The sequence below is a fragment of the Coturnix japonica genome, chromosome 23 (genome assembly GCF_054131305.1).
Source record: "Coturnix japonica strain WE chromosome 23, WE-NBRP24, whole genome shotgun sequence".
NCBI classification, from domain to species: domain Eukaryota; kingdom Metazoa; phylum Chordata; class Aves; order Galliformes; family Phasianidae; genus Coturnix; species Coturnix japonica.
In genome coordinates, this window is record NC_140685.1 from 4399689 (window position 1) to 4412098 (window position 12410).

Here is a 12410-nt window from a genome sequence, read left to right on the forward strand (position 1 = left end):
GTGAGGGCTGCTGAGATTTGAGGGACAAAGGCTGCAAGTGCAGACTGATATCCTCAGAAAATAAGGAATGAGGAGTGCTAAGCTGGGCCTGATGGAGGTCATGCAAGGCCAGTCACTGCCCAGCATGTGAACTGCTTTTTTCTGGCCTTCTTTCCTTCCTTCCTATTATGAATTCTGGTCATTCTGGTTACACAACTCAAAGCCCGGACATTTTTTTCCTGTTTTGGGGCAATATTCCCATGGAAATGAGAGCTATCAGCAGCCAATCCTTTATTATTGGTAATAAAGAATCTGCTCTCTTCTGCCTGCATCCCAAGGAGCTCTGGTAGAGGTGAAGCTGGCATTGCTTCTTTCTATCCAGCTGGTCTCATCTTTTGTACTGAGCAGATTGTTAGGAGCTGTCAACAAGCCAGGAATGCCTTCATTCAAGTTCTTGCTGCTAAGCACTATGCGCATTAAATGTTCCAGGAGGGGTAAGATTTTGAGTTCAGATATAATGAAGTTCTTGCAAAGTAATTCCCTAATAAATCAGTTTCGTCTGACTCAGTGGAATTTCATGCACCCCTGGCTAAATTGAAATAAATGCCTGCTGCTTCCTAAACATCTTAAACCACGGAAAAGCTTCTAAACGGTCATGTTTGCCCATAAAACAAGCGAGATAACTGGCAGGCAGTTAGAAGGGCAGAGCTGTGCCCCGCAGACATAAGATTCTGCTTTACACACACTTCTTATTAAGCACATTACGTGTACTTAGCTGGGTGTCACAATTCTTTCTTCCCTTTGTAGGCTATCAGCTGCTCCGGATCCCTTCAGCCCTTCACTCTTAGAAGCAAAGCAGCTGTGACATCCAAGCTGGGTCCTCCAGTTATATCTGGATGTGCTCGTCTGTGTAACAGCTGATGTATGTTTGAAAGCTCCCTGTGCACCACATGCTGTGCAAACACTGCACAGGAGGAGAATAACGGTGGTGTATCTCTGGAGATCTTCACTCCCTTTGTAATGTTAGGGATTATATTATCCATCCCAACATACAGATGTAAGCATTGAGGCTCAGAAAATACCCCACGAAAAGTCATGCAGTGAGTCAGTGTCAAAGCAGAACAGAGCTCTGTGCTCCATAGTGATGCCTTTACTCCCACATGCTGCTGCCTTTTAGCCCTGTGGTAGTTTTCCAGCCTTTATAAAATCAGGAACAGGGTAAGAAGTCTGTTCAGGAGGAGGATGTTAATGTACAAAACCTTAAAGATGCTAAACTTGTGCAGCGATGTCCACTCAGGGTTGAGCTGGCTTGAGTGAGCAGCAGTGCAGTGCAGTATAAATGAGGATGTAGCTTTACACTGTTACTCCATTTACCTGAGCTTCCCTATGTGTCACAGTGCAGAAGAGCCTTAAATGAACTTGTACCCTGCAGCCCTTTATGTATTGATGTCACAAACAGGCAGAAACGTGGTTTGTTGGTTGGGTTTTTTCTTCCTTGCTTCTGAAGAGACCGATAGAAAATTGAATTCTAGGCTGGGAGCTGCCAGAAACATTGGCTGCCAGCAGCTGACATCAGAGCATGTCTGCCAATGACATTAAAAGCTACGTAGATGAGCATTAGCAAATAGGACTAAGTTGTGATTCACCAGATATATGAATCAGGGTGAGCATGTGAAAGCATCCCAGCCCTTATTAACATCCTCTTTCTCGAAGCCCATAAGCATTTGGTGCTTCCTGTGTGGTTCTGCTGCCTGTAAGCACTGTTAGAGCAGGGCTGGGGGCTGCTGGTACAGGGATAATTAAAGCATGAGTGTGTACCAAGCAAAGCATCAGCCCCAATGCTTATCTCAGTGCTTGTGCTGGATGTTAGTAACATCAGGAGGCTGACAGCTCTTAGGGAGTGTGGTGAGGGGGAGGCAGCCTTTGGGACCCCCAACATGATTTTATCCCCCAGACATGAAGAGGTGGCACCACAGGGCCACGCTGCCAAAGGGAACGTACTCCCCTTTTTGTCAGCATAAAAACACTTGGATGATAATTTATTTACTATTGGCAAAGATGCTGTCGTGCTCGCGGTACAGGAAGCTGGAACTGCAAGCAAAGAAGGGTTTAGTGGGCTTTTGGGAACGCTCAGCTTTCATAAGTGCCTCTGGAAATGCCACTTGAGCCCATCTGCCACTGCCCTGAAGCCTGTTGGGCCCCCTGGTAGCAGTCATCTCCTTAAGTGACTTGCAGGGCCACCTGGATCTGATCCATTCATTAATGACACTTCATACTCAGAAAATACCAATCTTGACTAAGAGGCACAGCAAATGCAAAGCTGAGCAAATTTCCTACACAGATAAAAACAAAGACTGTGTAATATCCCTCCTTCAGATGAGTCTGACAGTGTAAATACTCACCCCTACTTCAACAAGCACTGAATCAAGTCATCGGGTTGTTCACTAGCTACACACTGTCTTTATTTGCCTGTAAAATGCTCTGATTATTATGTTGTTTTTTTTAATAACGCCAAAGGAGTAATAAGAAACAATTACTTGTTATTAAAAGCACTCTGCAAACCCAGCTCCTTTCAAAGCATGCACTGCACCAGAGCACGGTCTGCTCCCTGTGTATGAACACTGAACCCTTTCATGGGGTCAGGGTCAGCACAAACCTGCTTTGTGGATGCTGCACTGCTGGTATGAAAGTGTTTCAATCTGTACAGTGTATTCCCATGGCTGAGGAAAACAACGTGTGTCATTATGAAGCACTTCCACTCCGAAACACCTACCTGGATGGCTATTCCAGGGTTTGGGTTGTTTTAAACCATGCTACTGAGTGTAACAGCTAAAGCAGCCCAGCCTGTGCGTGGATTGATCCTCTCCTGGCAGCTTTCATCCAAACACTCTGAGAAAACACTGAAAACTCTTGAGAAACATAAGCTTCACAACGCTGCTCACAGCCCATAGAAATGCAGCTTATCTTCTCTGATCAGCAGAATTCTTTGCATGAATTCCGGCCCCGTATCCAAGGCAATCTCATTATTTGTTATCCACGCTCAATCTGCTTGCTAATTTCTTTTTCCTTGTTGTGGGGGAGGAACCTTCCTGTGCTTCACAGTGTGCCTGTGCTTGGGAGAAAGAGAGTGAGATGCATAAAACGTCACCCTCCTGCAGCAGAGAGAGCCTGAATGGGGAGTGGGATTTGGAGCCGTGCCTTCCCATTGCACTGTGCCATTGGCCCCATTGAATTCCATCTGAGGGGGCAGCACACTGCTCTGCTTGCTTCATTACAGCTGTAGCTGTCAGCATGGGGCACAGGAGCCCCAGCAAGGAGAGAAGAGGTGGAACTGCAGTGAGATAAGGAGGTTTTTCTGGGGCAGCTTCCCAACAACAGCCTCAAAATAACCTGGTTTAATGAAGGGCATGGTCTCCAGCACACAAAGCCTGTTTGCAATCATGGTTTCAAGCTGGTAGCTGCAGACTGATGTGTGACCACTGAGTATTTCAAATTAACTAATGAACAGCTGCCCTTTTCTTTGCTTCTGGTCACAACCAGCCTATGTCTGAATCGAACAAAAGGATCCATATGTCACAGTGCAGCTCCCTGGACAGAGCCTGGCAACAAAACCCCCCGATCCCAGTGCTGCAAAACATGGACTGGTGAATCCACTTTGTCCCTCAATCAGTAAGGAAGGACATTTCAGGCAGCCCTATAGGACCACAGCCACATCCAGCATGGGCACATCCAGCAATACAGAGACACAGGTGGTTCCCAAACCCATCATTACATGGAAGGAAGACACATCACCACAGCTTTGCTCAAACATCAGAGATTTTAAACCTAGGCAAATGAATTGCCAAGACAAAACTACCCAGCCCACTGTGGCTGCTGCAGTGTGCCATGGGAACAACGCTGTGCATACGATCAGGCTCAGCAGGGCACAAGCAGCCTAAGGGTCCCTTTTACATTTGGCTTGGAAAGGCTAAAAATAACAGCCCAAACCACACTCCTTTTTCTTTTTGCTTTGCCATCTCTTCCCCCTGTTCCCCTTCACTGGCACTTTTATATGCAAAGCAGCATTTAGAGCAGGACCTGGTAATTAGACTCCAGCCCAGCAGCTGCAGGAGGAACAGCTGGAGGTGTAATTTTGGTGGGTTACTCATTGACTCCACCAGAAGAAAAAGGAGCCCAAAGTACTCAGAGCAGCCCACAGCCACATAATATGGTCCTACTGACAAAAATAAGAGAGAAAATAGAAGAGAGAGCCCTATATCCTAAAGCCGATTAGTTATAGCGATTTCTCCAAACCTAAATATAGATTAAAAAAAAATCCTCCCTCATCTTTTGCTCTGTTGGCAGAGATCAGAAAGAACAGGGAGGAGATAGAGAAAAATTGCATCTTTCGCTTAACCCCCTCATCAGCTGCAAAGGACAACTGCTGCTGTGGTGATGCTCCCAGTATTGAAAGCCACTTTCCTGTGCCACAGCCCTTCCACTGGGCCTTGGCAGGGGCAGCAGGGCTGCACTAACAGGGTCTGTGCCCAGTGATGCTGGCCCCAGCCTTAGGTTTCTCTTCTGAAAAATCAATCACTGCTGTGGCAAAGCAATCAATCACTCTTGCTGGTGCCTGGGGTAGGCAAAGAGGACAGCCAGGTCCTGAGCACCTCCCACAGCAGCACAGAGGTGGGAGAGGCAGCAGGACCCACTGGGAGCTGGGCATGTGGGCTGCAACAAGCTGTGTGCCCCCACTTGGGGACATGAGCTTCCACCTGCAGCTCTGGCAGCACCAGGTGTCCCCAGGCACTTTTCCCTATCAGTTCTCACTGTGTGCCATCTGTGCTGCCATTGCACCTCCCTGCAAAGCACCAAGTCGTGGTTGCACAAGGATAAACAGTTCTTCGGGGCTGCAGAAGGAGAGGAGGATTCTCTGAAGGGTGTCAGAGCTGCAGGCGCCCTCCCTGCAGCATCCCTGGGCAGCCCATACACCCCACAGAAGTGCCTGCCTGCTATGGGATGGGAAGCAATGCGCAGCCGAAGGATGCACAGCTAACGATGCAAAGTGATTAATAAACAGATGACGCGTTTGCAACAGGAAGGAAGAAATGAGAGGAAAGGAAGAAGAAGACGAGTAGCCACATTTAGAATGGCAGCATGCAGCAGTGAGCTCTCTACAAATCTGCTGAAGAAGGAGCTTGCACAGCACATGGTTTGCTCAGATCAATGGAGCTGCAGAGCAGCTTGCTGCTGGCAGGCACACAAATCCACTTTCTAATGAAATTTACAGCAAGTGGAATTTAGGTCACTACTCGGAAGCATTCCGTTTATTCCAGGCAGCTTTTGAAATATTTAAGAAATAGCTGTCAGATTAAGGCTGATCACCCCTGGCTGGATGGTCCAGAATTTGAAGCCAGTGCAGATTTCTTAGCTCTAGACAGAGAGACCTTAGAGAACAGTTTTTAAAGCTCTCAGTTGCCCCCAGAACATCATGACCGAACTCAGCCCAGCTCATGATGCTTGTGCTGCACCAGCTCCTGCCCAGGGCCCAGTGCAGCAGCACAGACAGATGTTAGCAGAGGCAAACCTCAGCTAATGACTGAAAGGGTTTGGCCCAGGGCAGCTCTTGCTAACACTATTCCCAGATGTGTACCTTAAGGGAAAGGCCAAAGCTCCTCCATGGGGATGGAGAGGGAGGAAAGGAGCAAAGCAGGCTTGCCCCAAGGAGCAGCCTTAGCTCTCCATGCACTTCCTGTAGCTCCAAGCAAAAAGTACAGATGTTTCCTTTCCTAGGATGCAAAGTCCATCTGCTTGTATAACGCACTGTTGGGATTAACCTGCTCCTGCCCCGGCTGAGGTGGAAGCAGAACCACTTGAGCACGCTGGAAGAAGGAAGGAACTGTAATTCTAGAGCATTGGAAGCAGGATCAAGGCTAAGGAACACTGAGTGTTCTGACATACCAACCCTGCTGCGTCCAAATAGCATCCTTCAGCCCAGGTGCAGCCTGGATTTTTGATTTAAGAGGACAGCACTCATCCCAGCAACATGAAGAACCTCCTAAGGCCCTGCCTGGAGGATGATTGGGTGTGGAACATCAGGGAAGGGAACTGCCTCTTGTTTAGTTCAAGCTGGGTCTCCAGTTCTGAAGACATCTCCAACACCAGCAGCTGTGAAGCCTTAGGGCTGCTTCAGCCAACAGAACCCACTGGGCTCACCGTCAGCTTTAGAAAAAGCCAACTGTCCATATCAGCTCTCCAGGATTTTCCTCCTTCTCCACTTCACAGATCCCAGTTATCTCCCAGTAGGACCAGAACATGGTAGCCCTGCTCCAGCAGATCACACTGTCTTGACCCAATGCAAACCTGATCAGGCCCTGTAGGAAGATGGCAGAGCTGTTGTGGCACTGTTGGTTATTGGTGTCTGCCAGCACAGCAGAAGGGTACAGCTGCTGTTACAGACAGATCTCTCCAGTAGATAGGGCATTTTTTCCTTCTTCCTTCTGTTAAAGAAGAAAAAAGTTACTGTAGAGAAATTACATCCTGGTCCAAGAGTCCTGACCTGGAGCTTTACTTCTCCCCAGAGCAGCTTGCTATCAGGATGGGCTGAGAAGCCAAGCACTTCCCCATGGATGCTGCCACGTGGCTGAGCACACACGGTACCCTGCATTCAGAGCCACCAAGATGTCATGGGAAAACCTGGTTCTGTGGTCAGAAATACAAGAGGAGATTGCAATGAGTCTCTGTGTTTGGGTTCATTTTGCAGGAGAGCTGATGATTGAGCCTGATTTCCCATGCAAGAAACACAATGCACAATGGGTAGAGCTTTTTCAAGCCAAGGGATGAGGAGAGCATGACTTCACTGCTCAAGCACGGAGGGACTGAGCAGTGCTGGAGGAGGCAGCCCCAGCAACACCGCAGCTCCCATCCCTGCACTGGCTGGAGGAGCTGCATTAGGGCACAGGGAGAAAACAAATGGATGTGTTGGCATTGCTCTGGGACCTAACAGCACAGAAGAGCAGAGCGGAACCAGGCAGAGCTGCCAGGGCTGGGGGACCTGGAGGGATGCTGCACCACTCACATGTGCAAGGGCTTAGGGCTGCTGCAGAGTACAGAGCTGTTTCCAAGCAAGGAGCCCATCCAAACATAACTCATTGCTTCATAGACCTACACTGAGCTCGTGGAGGAACATCCTGAAGTCTGCACAAACCAGTGCATGGCTCAACCCCAGGACAGGGCTCTGCCAACACTGCATCATGTTCAGGTGGTGGGGCTGTGCCTACACTGAGTTACACAGGTGGCCAGATCACTTTGATCACAGCTTCCTTCATGACTGGGGAAAAAAAATAAACAGGGTGTGCTTGGGAAGCTGGGATGGGACACTGCTTTGGGGCTGGTGGTGGGACCAGAGGGCTGTGCTTGGATCAGTGGCAGAGGTGCATCCAAAGGGGTGCCCAGCCCAACATAACCTCCTCCAGGAGGAAAGGTTGGCAAGATTCTGAAGTGAATGTCTTGGCTTGAAAAAAACATCCTGACTGCAGAGCCAACATGGCAGGGATTCAATGCAATGCCCTCACTCATCTGCAGGACTGCAGCACGCTCAGAGTCCCTGTGCCCCACCTGCAGTGTGAGCCCCCCATGCACAAAGAAGCTCACAACAGTCACACAGTGACTAACAGGTGCACTCATCCTCCCAGGGCATGTGGGCCTTCAGACAGCAGGGCTACAGCATTCACTGTCCCTGACACCCATATGCCACTTTTACACTGCAGTTTGAGAGTCACTTCAGCTGATGAGCAACTAAGACCCTTAAGCATGATTTGCAGTTTCCAGAGCCCCAAATACACCAGTGACCCACTTCTCCCAACTCCATTGTGCTTTCCTCAAATTAAGGATGTTTGCAAGCTCTAATCCACTCTCCACGTTGGAGATCTCAGCCCCTGCAAGCTGCACAAAGAGGCTTTTAGCAGAGCAGCACTTCAGTGCAATCCATCAGCTTCAGCCCCACTGCTTTTACAGCAAGAACCTGGGTGAGCTGGAGGCCACTCTCAGCTGTCTGTGCACACGACTGTGACAAAGCAGATCCCAGAAGCTGGGAAAAAACCGCTGTGACCAACTTCTTGCTGACCTACTCTGAATTAAAACCTCCAGAGAGAGCATTCCTATTTTTGCAGAAGCAAAAGGAGTTGAGGAGCAGCACGTCCACTGTGAGATGAGCTCTGTATAAGCACCAATAATAATAATAATGATAATAATAATAAGCACAGCCTGTGTCAGCTCAGCAGCTTGGTTCCAAAGCACACCAACCTCAGGCTTTATCTGCATTGGCTGTACTGCAAATTCAGTGAAAATTCTCCCTACAAAAAGAAATCCCAAACCCAGGTTCTTTGCAGTGCAAATGAAAACTATTTCCTGCTTGCTTAGCAAGGGTAGATATCAGTGTTCAGATGAAAGGAAAGGGAACTTGGAAGCAGTACCAAACAGAGCAGGGCTGCCTCCCCCCGGATACACACACACATTGCTCAAGAGCATGACAGGATGCATGATGGCAAGGGCTGAGCATCACATGGGCTTCACAGCGACTGCAGCTGATGGGTTACATAAAGCAGACGTAACTTGGGCTGCTGCCAACACAGAGAGCAGTTTTTCAACTGGAACATAATCCTGCCACACAGTCTTACTGCCTGCACATGTGATTAAACTAAGACTCCCAGTTTCAATGAAACACAACCATTCTTGCAGACATTCACACCCTCTAGCGGAGATTAGAGCTTGGCACACTGCAAACGTGCTCTCACATTCTTCAGGATTGCAACTGTCAGGAATGAATCACTCCTAAAGATCTTGAAAGCACCACAACCCTCCAGCATGGCTGGACACAACACAGGTGTCAGCATAAGGGAAAGCTTTATGTGCTTCCTTGCCTAAATGCATTATTCACAATAGCAGGGATTGAATAAGAGAGAAAGATCATCTGCTTGAAGAATTGGAATTTATTCACATTTACCATCGACTTTAGCAAAAAATACCTTCTATAGCCCGAAGAGACCACACAGGTATAAATAAATAGAGAGGCAGGGGCAGCGCTCTCACCATAACGCAGACAGATCTTCAGTTCAGCCACCTGAAAAGAAACGAGCAGGACATTCAAGCAGAACAAGCATATTGCAGGGAAGGCTGCACACAGCTGTCAGAGCTGCTCAGCGTGCAAGCCAGGGCACCAGAGCAAACAAGTGTGCCAAGAGTAGCCTGCAACCCAGGGCCCTCTTGCAAATGGTTTTGCTGCACATTCATTGAAACAAGGAAGCATTTTGTCGTTTAGAAATTGGTGGACAGGAAAATCCTCACTCAGACAAATAACATTTTCCAGGTGCAACAAAGATCAGGTTATTTGCAGTCACTCTACCCAGGGTTCCACATGCTTTGTTCTGAAGCCCAGGTGATGGAAAACACCAATTTGTTACACAGGGAAGAGTGGCATTAGTGAAGGGAAAGGGAAATGGAAATGCTTGTTCCAGTAATAAGCTGAACAAAGGGTGTCAGTCTGCAGCAACACAAAAGTGAAATGCTTTCTAACTGCAGCCTGACACCATCAGACAGTTCTTCCCAGGTGAATTTAGCATTAGAACACAAAGCAGAGAGGGAGGACTGGTTGCAAATTCTAAGCACGTAGCTTTGCATCTGGTGGGCAGAGAGCACAGCTTAGCTCAGTTACCTTGGCAGGGGTGCAGATCCAGCAGCCACTCCGTGGTCAGCAGGAACACCTACGTAAAGAGCAGCAAGCATTAAGCACAGTTAATGCACAGTACTTAGTGATGTGTATACTGGAAGGCCGCTGTTTCCAAGCCTCAGACAAAAGCCCAGGCAGCAGCTCAGGAGCCAACCTTCCACCCATGAGAAACTCTACCTTCATTTAGCCACCAACTATTTGAATCCAAGCACAACTGTCACGGTTGACTGAAGTCAGAAGGCAGCAAAATTCACCTTACAGTCCACAAAGGACCAGAAGGGTGATGCTAAAGTGCATCACTGCTATAGTTTTACATAAGGTACAGTACATGCTGTGTTAGGTGAGGGCTGCAAGAAAAAGAGTTGACAGAGGTGAGAAAAAGCAATAAGCATTCAGCCCATCAGCTGAATGCAGTACTGGGGAGCACCATGCTTTATCTACAAGTACCTTGCAAGCTCAAGAGAGCTGCAGGCAGCCTGGCACACTTTGAAGCAAGGTTATTCTGAACATGTGTCTGTCTGACACTGGTGAAACAAACACTTTGCCAAAGGTGCGTGTCATTTAAGAAGGCAGTTACTTTATCATCTCACAAATCTATACAGGCTTTGGTTTCAATCCTGCTGTGGAGGAGGATCAGAGGACCTAATGCCTGCCCCCACCTCAAAGTAGGACCTTCCCCTGGGCATGGCCAATGAAGACAGCCCCATGCATTCAAACATGTGCTGAACTTGGCCCTCCCTGCTGCTGGCAGGTAATAGTAATGAGAGCTTCACTTCAGCTCCGCTCACGATCCCAGGCAAGCTTTCTGTAAAAGCTCAAAAGGCTCCAGCTCATACACAGCAAGCTGCCTCAGAGAAACCCCTCAGGACTGCTTTACTGCCACAGGAAAGCAAATTAAAATAGAGATTGCCTAAGCAGTGTGCGGTGTTTTTTGAACAGAGCCCATTACCCACTCAGGGTTTTAACAAGAAAGCCAGCTAAAGCTGGAGACCAGTGCCCCACATAGACCTGTCTTCTGTGCACCAGAATCAAGAGGAAACAAATTATCATCAATGTACCTAAGTTCAACCTTCCACATCTAAAAACTGCCCATAAAGGAAGGGCAGCATCAGTTTAATTGTACAAGACAGCTTTTAAAAGATACAGTACACATTCTAGTAATTAATCCTGGAGCTGTAAAGAGTACTTTCCTTTGGCTGAGGACAGCAACTTGTTGTGTGCAGTATCATACATGACCATCAGAATGCTGCGTGGATGCTCACACCTGTTACTGCATAGGAGGTACCCAGCAGGGGGTCCTCTGGGGGTTGATCTGGGCCACGGGTGAGGCCAGCAGGCACTAGGCTGAGACACAGCCACCAGCAGCCGTCCCCAGGCCCTCACAGCATAGCACCCATACCATACCATACCATACCACCAGTGGGTATGGAGGGTTCCTATGTGGCTGCTGCCCACCCAGAGAGAGTGCATGAGTCCCTGGCCTGGCCTTGGTCCTACTCACCTGATGAATGCTGGCTTCCTAAGAAGACCTAATGATCTTCAGCCATGAGTCGGGGCTGTATTTCTTCTGGAAGCAACCCCCAACCACAGACCCCATGATACACGATGCTCAAGGAACATTCCTTGTCCATTTGCACCCCATACCCTACCCTCCCAGTCCATACTCCCTCCAGCCCCACTACTCATGGCCCCCTGCTGCCCACCGTGCTCCTTTCCAGCCTGTAAAATGACATATAATTACCCTGTAAAACAAAACCTCAGCCCTACTCAAGCCTTCATCTCCCCGCTTCATACCCTGCCCCTCAGCACCACTATAACCCCCCAACCCCTGCACCCCTAGACCCCAATATTACACCAGGCCCCATTCCCTGCCCTCAGTCCCCAACATGACCCTCTGTAGCTCCCCTACCTTGACTCTCAGACCCCAATTCGACCCCTCTGGTTCTACTCCACCCGTATGACCATCTCAAACCCCTGTATCTTCACTTCCACCCTCCACTCCACCTTCCACTCTCCGCCCCCCCCATACCCTAATCCCATAACCCAATATGACTCCTCCGCCTTCTACTTCCCCCCATACCCCAACCCTACACCCCTATATGATCCCTTCTCCCCCCAACCTCAGTACCCTCAGCCCCAGAATGGCCATCCCAGCTCCCATATTCCGCCCCCCAGCTCCGTCTATGACCACCCCAATCCCGGACCCCAACCACGCTGCCCCCACTCTGGCCCGCCACCGGAAACAGGAAGTCGGGAAAACCACAGAGACGAAGCGAAAACCAGAGCGCCCGCACGGAGCCACTTCCGGCCTCCAATAACGCTCTTAAAGGGCCAGCTCCTCGTTTGGGCCCGAGTAACGCAATGCGGGAAAGCCATGTAGGGGGAGAGTAGGGAGAGCCAGCCTCCCCCATGGGGTGAAGGAGGGGAGCACCTACATGTGGGATACACAAAGCTTGGGATGTTATCATCACTGTAACATCTTTGATTTCAGTCTTGTGCTCCTGAAAAGTCATTAAATTTCCTTGTGCAGAGAGCTCAGAGGCTGGAATTGCACATATATTTATATGGAGTAAATCGATATTTAGATCTAATTTCGTTCTTATGGCTTTGTGAGGCCCTGTTTATGGTGAGTTGTGCTTCGCTTTCAGTGGCTCTGACAGCTCCAATCAGGGTTGAATGAGAGCAGCCTTCCAGCTCTGCTCCAGGTTCCTCAATCATGCTATTT

At 48.9% G+C, this 12410-nt stretch overlaps 1 long non-coding RNA gene and 1 other non-coding gene across 3 annotated transcripts; both read right to left on the reverse strand.

Moving 5' to 3' along the window:
* Positions 1-3777: 3777 nt before the first annotated feature.
* LOC107322212 (uncharacterized) lies at positions 3778-11964 on the reverse strand. Of its 2 annotated transcripts, none has more exons than XR_014936767.1 (4): positions 11187-11964; positions 9671-9719; positions 9049-9079; positions 3778-6458 (listed from the first exon to the last, which is right to left on the reverse strand). It is a non-coding gene; the product is annotated as an uncharacterized LOC107322212 (long non-coding RNA). The 2 variants fall into 2 exon arrangements; XR_014936766.1 differs by having other exon boundaries at positions 8985-9079; positions 11187-11960.
* On the reverse strand, positions 10897-11065 carry LOC116654222 (small Cajal body-specific RNA 16). The gene has a single exon (XR_004309281.2).
* Positions 11965-12410: the final 446 nt, after the last annotated feature.